At 47.0% G+C, this 14,145-nt stretch overlaps 1 pseudogene; it reads right to left on the minus strand.

The window, feature by feature from the left end:
* Positions 1-698: 698 nt before the first annotated feature.
* LOC128949067 (erythroblast NAD(P)(+)--arginine ADP-ribosyltransferase-like) lies at positions 699-8,699 on the minus strand (annotated as a pseudogene).
* Positions 8,700-14,145: the final 5,446 nt, after the last annotated feature.

The raw sequence follows: 14,145 nt of genomic DNA on the forward strand, positions 1-14,145 counted from the left end.
TCTTCTACAGAACTGCTTCAGCAGGTCCCACCCAGCCTGGACTGAGACTGAGGACTGTCCCTCCAAAAGGGACAGGACCTGCCCTTCCCTCTTGAACCTGACAATTTCCAGCCTTTAAGGTCCCCCTGAACTGAAAAATGTGGCAGAATGCTCTTCCAGGAAAGTGGCCAAGGGACAATGCCCCATTTGTGGCCATTGGGGCTGCATTTAGAGGGCTTTTGTGCTGATTTGGGTGCTAAATTGGGCTAAAACCACCCCAAATCACCAACCCTGAATTGACAACTGAGGGTGAATGCCAGAGCTGGGCATGGCTGTCCATCATCTGACCCTGGGAACATCTAATCCCCTCTCTGACAGGGGTTCCTCTCCCCTATTCCTGCTTGGAATGAAATGTGTGTGAGGTTCCTCTCTCAGGATGGGGATGCTCCCTCAGGATTTTCCTCAAGGTTGAGAGAAAGAGACATGAGTGTTGCTGTGGGGAGTGACAGCGTGCCCTGCTTAAGAATGGTCACTTTTTGCTAGTTTTGATAGATTTGTTTCTTAGAATTCTTTTGACTCATTTTTTTTAATACAATTGCATTGCAAAATAGTATGGGGAGCCACGGTGTCTGTGGCTGAAGGATTCTAGGTGACCATGGTGGCCACAGTGACCTTGGTGGTTATTGCGACCATGCTGGCCAGAGTGGCTGTAGTGGCCTTCATAGCCTTGGAGGCCTTGTTTCTCTGGGGGTCCTGGTGTTTTTGGTGATCGGGGAGGCCACAGTGATGATGGTGACCGAGGTGATCATGGTGGCCATGCTTGCTACAGTGACCACAGTGACCTTGGAGGCTGTGGTGGTCTTGTGGCTCAGAAGATCCCAGTGGCCACTGCCAGGGCTGTAGTGGCCAGGAGGAGTCCTCCAAGGTGGAAGGTGGCCCTGGGGACACTCCCACCTGGGGAACAGAGAGACGGACATCAGGGGGATCGTGTGGGGAGTGAGAGGGTTGGGGACGGCCATAATGGGGGGGTTACGGATGACAGGAGAGATGAGGGCCATGAGGTGACAGGTGACAGGGTATTGGGAGTGGCACAGGGGGCACAGGGGCCTGGGAGGTCAGGGAGGTTATGGTGGTCCTAAGTTTGACAAAGGTTAAGGGGATTCAGGGAGTTCCATAGGGAGTTCCTGGCCTACCCACATCCAGCACTCAGGGCCTGTCCCCACAGCACTGTCTTTGGTGAGGGGGGACAGGGTTGAAATTGGAGGGGGAGGGGTGTTTTGTGGAGAAAAGAAGAAACCTCACAACTTTCTATAAGTTGTAAAGCTTGGTATGTTTATTACGGCGCCGGACACATGCGGAGACTGCTCTCCTCAAAAAGGCATGTGTCTGGCGCCTTAAGAAACATACCAAGCTTTACAACTTTTAGAAAGTTGTGAGGTTTCTTCTTTTCTCTGCAAAACATTATGGTGAGCCAAGCCGGGAGTTCTCTGTCCCCACAGGGGCAGAGGGGATAGACAGACCTCCAAGGCGCGCCCTAGGATTTTTTTTCCTGGTGGGGCTCCGCTTGTCTTGACTTGCCTCCTGCGAGGACAGACAAGGACCTGCTGGCTTTGGAGGGAGATATGGTATGTACTGAAGGGCCCCCGGGGGGGAAAAGAAAGCTAGGGAGTAAATCACTCAGAGACGTCTGGGTACAGCTGATGGAGCAGCTACAGTAGAGACGGGGTTCATTGTTCTGATAGGGCAGACCGCTAGCGACTCTAGGGGTGGATCGGGTGAACCCATGTATGTGTGTATTGGGGGTACATTGTTCGGATGGGGCAGAACTGCTGAGCCCGCGTGTGTTTTGTTTGTGTGTGTGTGTGGTGTCCGGACACTGTGTTGCTTTATGGTTAATGCATTGTGTGGTCAGTGCACTGTGTTTGTAATCGTGCAAGCGTATAAGTGTATGGTGTATAAAAGAGAGTAGATCTACAGTGCTCTACAGTGCGGGGGCATGAGTACTACCCATGTTTGAAGCAGTCGAGTGAGGCCTGAGGCGCCAGCTGCAGCAGGCTGTGGGGGCAGGGAGAGAAGTGCCCCGCGGAGAAGCGAGTGGAGGAAAGTCAGTGACGGTATTTATTGTGTTTAAATGTAGTGATTTGTGTAGATTTGGTACATTTTAACCGTGAGTACAAGCTCAGAGAGTTCCTTTGCCCTGGATGTTTGGACTTGATCTCTAGACTGTGTTCTGTTATTTTGATTGTGTCCAGGAAAAACTGATGTGACTAAATGCTGAATTATGGTATGCTGTGTTGTGTTGAGAAGAGTGGGCACTCTGAGAGATATGCCCTTTCCCAGTGATTTTGTGTGGTGATTTTCTTCCACTGCATTGTGGCAATTTGATTCTCAGATTGTATAGCAGTGTTTGTGGAGATTTTCAGATTTTGTTTGCAACAAGAGTAGCATTTTACACAGAAGGACTATGGTATAGTAATTTATATTTATAAATATAGGACTATTAATAGTGATTTAGCATAAATCACTATACCATAGTCCTTCTGTGTAAAGGACGATAAAGCAAATTAAAGGAATTCCAAGAATTCTCCCCCTCACAGCAATTCAAGCCTTGGCTCTAGTGAATTTGAGATAAGGGGGGGGGGGGGTGCATGTGTGTCTGTGTCTGTGGGCATATCAGAGTTTCGGCTATGATAAGCACAGCCTTTTTGCAAGGCAGTAAAACAAGTGTAAGTAGACACAGTGCTTAATTAGATTGTGCAAGAAGAGAACTAGAAAAGACTGATATTTTGTAAAACAGAGTTTAGATAGAAGAGATTAATTAGTTTACCATAGCAAGTCTGGACTGGGAACAGCCTGCTGTAGGGATTTAAAGTTCTCTGTAACAAACAGAACAGCCTGCCTTTGCAGGCAATTTTGGAGAGCCTTTGGTGCATCAAGAGGCTGGCACGCTGCGTGAGGTGACAGTGGTTGTTCCCTGAGCACAGGGACAGCTCTGGCTGCCCTGTCTCCCCAGGGAACAAGGGAAGGCCCTGTGGGCAAAAGCTGGATGTGCAGGTATTATTGCAGTGCGGTGTTTGTGAGAAACGCTGGTATTGCTGTTCTAATAAGCGTCAGGGCACATGCCCCTGAGTGTAAATCAAAGGTTTCTGATCAAGCTGATTCAGAACCTAAGATCTTAAGGCTCGTGTGTGGAAATCGCATCTGATACATGCCACCTGGAGCTCTGTGTGTGTAGGAGGAAGACCGAGAAACTACTCTGAATCTTTGTAAAGGGAAGTTTGGGTGGAAGCAAGATAGGGCAAGGAGAAAGAGGTAATGAGAACTGACCAGAGCAAAGAGGTTCCTAAATTAGCCCCTTTTAGGAGGGGCTCACTGGAGAGGTTGCCAGTAAGAGCAGCTCAGAAAATAAAAAGATTTATAACACTTCATTGGAGTTAATACTGTTTTAAAATGGGAAGATAAATGGGATAGGGTTTTTGTATGCTGATATGTCTTTTTGTTTTAAGAAATCACCCAGAATGGCAAAGAGACCATGAGATCAGACCACCCTCTGGTCTTGGCCCTTGAAAAGGAAAACAAGGCAAAGAGAAAACAAATCAAACGTGTTGTTCAGCATACCGCATAAGATCGCAATGTATGAAGTCAAGCAAAGATTATCATGCTGAAATGCAAAGCGATTACAGTTAGAAAAATGAGTACATATGATTCGTTAAAGACTCCTCCCAAGGTAAGGGAGGAAGGATAAAGATGATCTCCCCAAAAGGGAAGAATTTTAGTCGTCACAAGGGCCATATATTCAGTTTTAAATAAAGCCTTAGTACCTGTGGAGAATGTTTATGTTGTAGTGTGGGGAACAATTAAACAACTGGCCAGTCTGAGAAGGCATACTTCTGCAAACCTTTAAAGTAACATGTGTACTATGTGTACTTAGAAGCTTTTGTACAATTTGCTCAATTTGCTAAACATTCTCAAATGAGAAAGGAGGCAAATGATATAAAGATGTTAGGCTTAACATTAACAGCCACTGAAATTAAGAAAGACATTAGTAAGGAGATATTAAAATAAGTAAATAAGTGTTTTCAAGTGTTTTCAAGGGTATGGGCCTCTGCTGTACCAGGGAGAGTGAAAAATGCCCCCCCATGGTAATCAAGCTTAAGGAAAGAACACAACCAGTGAGAGTTGAGTAGTACCCTCAAAAGGAAGATAAGGAAGGAATCAGCCCAATAATTGATAGTACTGGATTAAGAGCTGTCAATAAAATAACACAGAATTTATACCCTGTGGTAGCAAATCCATATACTTTACTAACTTGTTTAACACCTGAGCTTACCTGGTTCACTGTTTTAGGCTTAAGAGATGCCTTCTTTTGCCTCCCTATCCACGAAGTCAGCCAGAAAATTTTTGCATTCAAACACAAGCTCACATAGTCCATGTGCCTGAAGGCTCCAAAATTCCCCACTCCAATTGGAGAACAGCTTGCAAAGACCCAGAGTCCTGGGAAGCTCCACAAGAGGAAAGGAGGCTGTTGCAGTACGTGGACGATCTTCTAGTAGCTACTCGGACGAGGGAAGCGAGAGAAGCCTTGACGGTAAGCCTTTTGAATTTCCTAGGACTCCAAGGATGCAGAGTCTCAAAGAAAAAGGCACAGGTATTGAAACAGAAGGTAATCTACCTGTGGTAAGAAGTGAGTGCTGAGCAGCAGACTTTAAGGCAGGGAAGCCGTATGCCAAACCCCGAAACTTCAGACAATGAATGAACTCTGAACCCTCTTAGGCATGGCAGGGTAGTGCCAGCTGTGGGTTTATAATTATGGACTGCTCGTCAGACCCCTCTGTGCTCTTATTGCTGATGGAAACAGAGATCTCCAGTGGACAAAAGATGCCATACAGGCCTTTCACCAGCTAGAGAGTGCCCTCATGTTTCTCCAGCTTTGAAACTTCCAAATGTAAGTAAACCATTCTTTCTATTTTTCCACGCAAGGAATTGCCCTGGGAATAAACTGGCCACTGCAGCAGGTAGCCTAACAAAATTGAAGCAGCCCTTACAGTCATCTCTATTGGCATTAGGAACTAGACAGTGACAGATTTCAAAAGTACTGCCAAAGTAAGGAAGTATGAAAAGGCCAGGGACCAAGACCACAAGTTAATAGTAGAAGCACTTAGTACAGTTCAAGATAATGTGTCTTTAGTTTTCAGTTGTATACAAGCACAGTTATAGATGCAAACAACAGCAGCTCTGATCATACGGGAAAGGGGTGAAGGTAATTTTCCAGCTGAAATTCAAAGAATTGTTTGGGATAATGCCATTGATTTTGAAAGGAAGTTTCAATCCTGGTGGACTATGGTGAATTTCACCTATGATCCTGCTTCTAATGTGGCCACTGCCTTTGTGCTTACCATATGTAATGCCACTGTTTATGTTATCCATCCCATCATTGCCCTAAGATTAAACCATGAAAAAAACAATACTCTATCCTTCAGAACACAGAGTGTGGGCACAAAAGATGAATGAAAAGTGGCAAACAGTAAACTTAGAATCCTGCATTACTAGAGAGCAGATGGGATTCATTTGTGAAAGCAATACTATTAATGCCCAAGATGTGTGTCTAGACACTGAACAGAGTATTTGTCACTTTGAAATTCATCCAGTCACTGACCAGAAAACTGTGCTCGTATATACTGGAAAAAGGTGTGTATGCCTGAGAACTGCCTGTGCTGCTGTAAAAATTGATAGCAATGATGTTATTTTGTATAGTAGAAATCATTCTAATTTCTGTATTTGTAATTTTGTTAAGATTATCAGGTGCGATTTTTTGTACTCAGCCCCAGTGACATCCCACCAGCTGGTTAAAACCAATTACACAATGTAACACAGATTATCACCTACCCTTATTGGGATGGACTTTACATTAGTAAAACAATTAATTAAGCACCAAGACCTACTGGAAATCTTGAAGGAAATCCAAGAAAGTGGAAAGAAAACCTTAATTACTGTCCAACATGATACAAAAGAAATAACTAGAATTCTGCAAAGAATAGAACAAAATGCAGATCATCACTGATGGGATGTGGTCTTTAGGTGGTCACCAACTACAAATAGAATCTTTAATAAATTGTGTCATCCTACTGTAATTTTGTTAATATTAGTTAGAATAAGTTCAGGATTATCCATTATCAAACGTACATGGTAAAGCACTAAAGTACACTTGTTGTCATAGGAATTTGTATGAAGTAAAAGAATTTACTTCCTCCTTTTAGGAAAGAGGGGAATGAAGCAAAGTGAAAGTTTTCCAGGATACAATCCATTTTAATTTAGGTGAAATGTACATTTTTGAGTTGAGTCTGTGGTTAGAAATCGTAGTTATTTAGCCAGACTGCAAGACCTAAGTTCAGTAAGTTACTTCAGTGAAGGACAGAGATAAAGGGGAGGAGACAGAAGATGATAGAGAGAGACAGGGACTGCTGTAAGGGCAAGTCAGCCTGACCTCGGAATTCTTTCTGATAAAAAGGAACTAGTGGTAAAAGTCACACGAAACCCATAAAAATGAATATGTATGAACCTATTGTGAAACTGTATGCATATGTTTTTGAGAGGGGGATAAAAGGAGATCTGAAGTTCTCAGAGGTACGCATGCCTTTTTGAGGAGAGCAATCTCTGCATGTGTCCGGCTCCGTAATAAACATACCAAGATTTACAACTTTTATAAAGTTGTGAGGTTTCTTCTTTTCTCCGCAAAACAGGGTGGGGGCCTGTCTGTGTCCCTGTCCCTGTTGTCCCCTGGCCAGGGTGTCCCTGTCCCCTCCCAGATGTGGGGATCTCCATCCCTGTGCCCTGTCATGAGTGTTCCTGTCCCCATGCCTACAACAAGTGTCCCCAGACTTGGTGTCCCCAGCATGGGCTGTCCCTGTTCCCAAATGCTCAGTGAGTTTCCCCACCCTCTGTGCCCTGTCATGAGTGTCCCCTGTCTATACACGGTCTCACCACCACTGGGTGTTGCTGTCACCCCACCCCCAGGGAGTGTCATTGTCCCCTGTGCCTTATCATGGTGTCCCCACGGCCACAGTGGGTGTCCCCAGCACTTTGTTTCTCACCACGTCCAGTGAGTGTCTCCAGCACTGGGTTTCCCTGTCCTTGTCCCCAGCATTGGTTGTCCTTGTCCTCACACCCAGATTGGGTGCCTGTTGGGAAGGATGAAAGTTTGACAAGAAAGTCTCGCCGATATGGATACTTAGCAAAAAGATTTTGAATGTAGATTCTGAAGAAGGAATAGAGATGGAAACAAGTTTTGATATAGAAGAAAAGAATTGCTGAGCCAGTCTTACTGGATAACTAAGGAGGCAAACAGCATGTTAGTTAGAAGGGGTTCTTATGGCTTAGAGCAAAGGATAAACCCACCTCAAACAAGAAGATGTTTTTACCAAAGAGAAAAATAGCACAGGCAAACAAGCCTGCCAATGTTGCAAGTAGAGAAAAGATCACAAAACTTTCCACTGCAAGAAAACTGAAAAACATCTTCTAGCTTAAACTGTAATGTACTAACTTCTAGTGATTGGAGAATAGTAACATGAATATGGTAATTATAGTACTTATGATAGGCTATAGGTAAAAGTTTCGGTATAGATTGGTTCCACTGTATTAAGATGCTCAGCAAAGAAAAGTATATAATGCATTGTAACCAAAAGAAAAGTATAGAATGCATTCCAACCAAAAGAAATGGGTCTCCAGACCTGCCTGCAGCTGGAGCTGACAGCTGTAGGCACAGGCTCTGTCACCCATGACCCTGGACTGTTGTAACATCATGGATGTAATAAACTGCATTTTGAAGAGCCGCCTAAAGTCCCGCATCTCTCATTTTGGCTCTTCCAGGTGCCCATTCCCTGCCCCATTCCCAGTGAGTTTCATTGTTCCCTGTGCCTTATCATGGTGTCCCCATGGCCACAGTGGGTGTCCCCATCGCCCCAGGCTGTCCCCTGTGGTGTCACCTTGCAGCCACTCGCAGTTGTATTTGCTGAAGGTCCCAGTGGAGCAGAGATGGATCCATGCACTGTCCCCTTCCTGGCTGACTTTGATGACCTCAAAGGTCTCAAAGGGTGGGATCAGCACCTCCTTCTCACCAGGATACTTGGAGAATTGCCGTGGCATGTGTACACCTGGAACAATGTGTCTATCCCAAAGTACTCGGCAGTTATTTCACTCTGTGACGCTGACGTGAATTGACCGAACCAGACGATGTCACCGTGCTCTGCCTTGAACCTGAGCCCATGCACCCCCCAGTACACGTTGTGACACTGTGGTCCCTGGGTGTCCCTCAGTGTCACCAGGGCCTGGGTCAGCAGAAAATGCAGCATTTTGAAGTGGAAGTTGTCCCGATATTCCTGGGTGGAGCGCCTGGCTGTGCGCACAGCCAGGTTGAACTTCTTGTACAGATCATCCATCGTGTAGGCCATGAGGGCGATGGCATGGGCGGGGGATGACAGAGGGGACACAGGGGACCCCCGACTCTGCCACTAAGCTGTGGCCTTAGACCAGGCCTGGGCAAAAACAGGGTTCTTCTGGAACTCAGAGCCATTGAGGTGTGGCAGCTTTGCATTCATGGCAGGGCCACAGCCCTGGTACTGGTTGTCGAAGGAGTCTTGGGCCATGTCCAGGGGCACCTCCTTGACTTCCGCAGTGGCCATGGCCATTGCCAGCAGCATCAGGGTCCAAGTCAGGAGGGCCATGGCGGAGAGAGACTACCAAGACCTGTGTGGACACTGGGGACCCAGAGGGGACACAGAGGAGTCAATGGAGGACAGTGTGGGTACACCAAGGTGACATGAAGAGGGTTCCTAAGTGAGGGTCTGGGGAGGGGATTTGGGTCAGCCCAAGGGGAAGGGAGGCACTCCTGGCCAGGAGACCCCTGGAAATCTCTGGAGTCCCTGATCCTGAATCCTGTGGTTACTTATGCCTCCCCTGTGAATACGACACCTTTGTCAGAGAGTGAAACAGCTTGCCCAAGCATCCTCCTGGAGAAAGCTGTGAGAACACCCAGAGAAGGACTTCAAACAATTCTTATCTCACTCTGTGCACCTGGTATTTGTGAACATGTGGAATGTTGTACGTGACGTTTATAGAAAGATATTCTATCAGAAGGTGTTGTTCCTAATTAACCAGAGGTGTGAGAGGTGTTGGTAAGAACCAATCAGGTTCTGGGTGAATGATCCTGCCTATAAATATGTCAAGTTTCTAATAAAGCTTGCTTTTATCCCACTGTAAATTGGAGTGCAATGCCACTTGCATGCAGTTGTACCAAACTCAATAGTGACACTCCCCAAAGTCCCCCTGCCCCCCAGGAACCCCAATCCCAATCCCACAGTACCATGGCACACCCAGAAGCACAATCCTACTCCCATGATTACAGCTCCCCCAACACCCCCAGGACCCTGACCCAAGAACTGGGGTTACTCCCTCAGTCCCCCAGTGTCCCCCTCAGCCCATCCCCAGACCCCAATCCCACTTTCATTCCACAATTTCTTCAGTGTCACTTCAGGACCTCAACCCAAATCCAGGCATCACCCTCAGTCCCCACAGTGTCTCCCAGTCCCCCCACGCCCCACTCCCACCCCCACCAAGCCTTTTCCCCCTCACTTTCCCCCAGAACACCCATTACCCCAATCCCAGCCCTGTGATTCCCTCAGTGTCCCCCCATGTCTGCAATCCCTGTGTCCTGCCCCATGTGTCCCTAGTGTCCCCCAGCACCTAATACCAAAATCAGCTGGAGTGAACTCCCTGATGGAATTGGAGGTATCAGAAAGCTGGAATTCTTTATCAGCTCAGACTCACAGTGGATCTCTCCTGGTCCTGCAGCTCAGGGGGGACTTTGCCACAGGGTATTTATGCATCATAATTATACATATTCATTAAAATGTGTCCCTTAGTTAGTACAGAAATTTCAATTTCCTAGAAAAAATTTGCATGTCTCTGCCTCCTCCTGGAAGTCCTATTATTATCCTGGAGAGTCCTAAAAATAGGGGATCTTGGTGTGGTTTTCACTGAGTGCCCCAATATGCCAGATGACCTCAGCTTGAACTTTCACTTTCAGCAGGTACTGCTGCCCTTCTGTGTTGCAGAACTTGCCAAAAACCCCTCACAGAAGTGCCCTTTATTGCTTTCTCCACACGTTCCAGCCATCTTTGCCCTGTTGTGTACACACTTTTACATCCTTTTACGGTTTTTTGCTCAATCATCTTTAACCCCTATCCAGCACCTTTAAGGGATCTGAAACTTTCTATTCCCTCTCTTATTGCTAACTCCCCACGACCCCAATCCCACTATCCCATGTCCCTCCAGTTCCTCCCAGTCCCACTCCCCACTGTTCACTGAGTTGCTGCCACACCTCAGATACCAGTTGAGGTCCCCTAACAGATGACATCCCTGTAGGCACCTTGAGCATGGGGGAGATCCTGGGTGACTTCCCTGGCCTTGTTGGTATGGCAGGAGAAGCTCTGGAACCCCAAGAAAGGATCCACCAACACCAGGAAACACCTGATCCCATGCTGGCGTTCTAGCTCAGAAAAGCCTTTTGCCAGTAATCCCCAGGAGTGTTTCCTCTTTCAGTGATGCCTGGAGGTGATGGTTTTGAATTCAAAGGATTCTTTGGAAAACTTATCAGGCATTGCTCTGTAACAGACCTGAAAATTTTGTCCTAGGGACACGGAGCCACTTCTCTGGGCTGCTGGGTGAAATCCAGGAGGGACAATAATTCTTGCTTATATTTAATTGGAGATCCCTGTGCTGTTAATTGACTTCTTTCTTCCCATATGTCACCATGGGCATGAGCAATGCTCAAAGCAGATGGCAAGTGAGTTCCTATGTTTGCTTTTTTTCTCACTGCCAATTCCAGAGCTCTTTGTAACACATCGAGCTCCTCCCTTTGTTCCCCACCTTCTTGCAGTTACAGTAAGCAGAGTATATACTATAAACCTTTGTCCCAGCTTGGATTTCTGGGCCACTTAGATGAGGAGAACAGTCATGCTGTGGCCCACATTCATCTCTGCCAATCCTGGCTGATGTCGAGTTGTTTTGAAGAGCGCCCCACAGATGGCCTGAGGTCTCTCCCACACAGGAGGCCCCAGAATGACCTTTGATTTGGACTCCTGATGAAGGACACACATTCGGTAACTCAAAGATGGCCCTAGGGTCAACATCTCTCATGTGATTTCCTCTCCTTGGAGCTTTTTGTGTACCAACAAAAGCAGCAGGCCCTGGGTGTCCTGGCTACCACCCAGCTGCCCAAAGAAGTGACAGTACTACAGTCCAGTGCACACCAGCTTGGGGATTGACAAATCCCTCTGAGTAATAGACTTGCCTTAAAGCTGCACGAGAGGTTCTGCAACAAAGCATTCTGGTGTTAATTCCTGAGAAAGGAATTTCACTGCCAAAGGTGAGGCCTGGATAGGATTGAGCAGATTAATAATTGGCTGCTTAACTAAAAGCCCATAATAAACAGGGTCGCTGGGTGGGTGGGTAAGTGAGAGGTAAATTCCAATAACCAGGTCAGGCCCTGCCGAACTGATGCTGCAATTTGTAAAAGAGAAAAGCACCAGCAAAGCTCTGGGGAATCGATACCATGGGGAGAGATCTGTGGCATCAGATCCTCTGTGTCTGTAGGACAAAACCATCAGGTCTGTTACAGAGCAATGCCTGATATGTTTTCAAAAGAACTCTTTGAATTCAAAACCATCACCTTCAGGCATCATTGGAAGTGGAAACACTCCTGGGGATTACTGGCAAATGGATTTTCTGAGCTATGATGCCAACATGGGCTCAGGTATCTCCTGGTGTTGGTGGATCCCTTTTTTGGGGCTCGAGAACTTGTCCTGCCACACCAACAAGGCCTAGGAAGTCACTCAGGCACTCCCCCAGGCGATGCATCCCCAGGCTCGAGGTGCCTACAAGGATGTCATCTGACAGGGGGCCCCAAGTGGTATCTGAGATGTGGCAGCAACTTAGTGAGCAGTGGGGAGTGGGACTGGGGGGAACTGGGGGAACTTGGGACTGTGGGATTTCGGTCGTAGAGGCTGAGCAATAAGAGAGGGAATAGAAAGTTTGCATTCTCCTGAAGGTGCTGTATAGGGCTTTAAGAAGAACAAACAAAAAACAATAAAAGGATGTAAAAATGTGCACACAGAAGAGCAGTTTGCTGAAACCTGTGGAGAAAGAGATAAACAGAACTCCAGTGAGGGGTTTTGGCAAGTTCTGTAACATAGAAGGAGCAGTCAATACAAAAGCCAAAGTTGGAGGCAAGGTCATCTGAGATATTGGGGCACTTAGTGAAACCCACATCCTAACACCCCATTTTTATGATCCTCCAGGACAATAAAAATTATTTCCCAAAAGAGGCAGGGCCATGCCAATTATTTACTGGAAATGTGCTGCTTTTGTATTAGCTAAGAAGCCCATTTTGACAAATATGTATAATTAGGATGGATGGATTCTGTGTGGCAAAATTCCCCCTGATGCGCAGGACCAGGAGAGATGTGCTGCGAGTCTGAGCTGATAAAGAATTCTGCTACCTCCAATTCCAACAGGGAGTTCACTCTGGCCGATTTAGATATCAGTGGCTGGGGGGACACCAGGGGGCACTTGTGGAGGGACATGGGACAGGGATTGTAGCATGGGGGTATGGAGGGCTCCAGGCTGACATTGCAGGGTCAGGGGTTGGTCCCTGAATTTGGATTGGAGTCCTGGGGTGACAGTCCTGGGGCCTGGAAGAGGGCTAAGGTGAGGGGGGTGGAGGGTGGGGGAGTGGCTTAAGGAATTTGGGTGAGATTCCTGAGCGGCCTGGGGTCACAAAAGAGCAACAAAAGTCTGGGAGCAGAAATGAAATCCTGGGAGCACCAGGGGGACATTGGAAGGGTAAACAGAGGATTGGGATTGGGACTGGGCAGCTGGTGTGTGGGGATTGAGATACACGGACTCTGCAATGCCAGCAAAGCAAACCCATTTATTACACCAGCTTACCAGGATTTATAGCTCACTATGTTTGTTTGAAATTTTTCACTTGGACCTCTTTGCTCCAGTCCCCTTAGAAACACAATCTTCTCTATTATCCTTCTTACACTAGTAATGTCCTTGTTGTCTTTTTAACCTCCTGCATCCTTGTCATCTCTTTTCTGGTTAGAGCAGTCAGCGTGAATGTCAGAAGTGTCCAGACATGATGGCCAGAGTGATCAGACATGGTGTCTTCACTTCTGATCTTACCTTGAGTTTTTCTATCTCATGGTTTTCACTGTACCAGGGCCACAAGATCTGCAGAAATCCCAAGTTCAGCTTCTGTAGTGGTCTGGTCTTCCACATCTCCCTCTTTTTTTTTCTTTATGCAAAACATAAAATTAAAGCAGTTCACACCTGTAAGGCTAATGTCTTATTAAGACTATTACTGGTTATCCACTAAATACAGGATCAAAACATGGAGTACAGATCACAATCAATAAAAACTTAACAGATGCAATCGTGTCACTGACAAAGAGACTCACTGCATAGAAGAACTAAGGATAATGTCAAAAGCCTCCCAGGAAATGAGAATAAATGGCTGCGTTCTAAAGGCATTATGGTTGGTGCTCGGGGGCCATGCTGATCCCCTAATGGAGGAATCCTTCCCATGTACCCCCGTGTGTCCTCTGTGCCCCCTCAGTGTGTCCTGCTTTGCCCCCAGGGTCCCACCCTGCTCCCAGTATCCTCCCTGCCATGGCCCTCCTGGCTCACACCCTGGCACTGCTGGCAATGACCACTGCAGCCATCAAGGTGGTGCCCCTGGACATGGCCCAGGACTCCTTTGATGACCAGTACAAGCGTGGTGGCCCTGCTATGACCATGACGTTTCCGGCCCTCAACCACTCTGAGTTCCTGGTGAATCCTCTCTTCACCCAGACTTGGGTGAAGGCCGAGACTGAGTGGCACAAACGGGGCTCCCCTGTGTCCCCTCTGGCATCTCCAGCCCAGGCGATCGCTCTCATGGCCTACACAACCAAGGACATTTACAAGAACTTCAACGCGCCATGCATGAAGCCAGGTGCTCCCGCCAGGAATACCAGAACAAATTCCACTTGAAAATGCTGCATTTCCTGGCGACCGACACCCTGGTGACACTGAGGTACACTCAGAATGGGCAGTGTCACCCAGTGT

This window comes from Melozone crissalis, unplaced genomic scaffold (genome assembly GCF_028551555.1).
Source record: "Melozone crissalis strain CALT ecotype California unplaced genomic scaffold, PUWL_Pcris_2 ptg000195l_1, whole genome shotgun sequence".
Classification (NCBI taxonomy): Eukaryota; Metazoa; Chordata; class Aves; order Passeriformes; family Passerellidae; genus Melozone; species Melozone crissalis.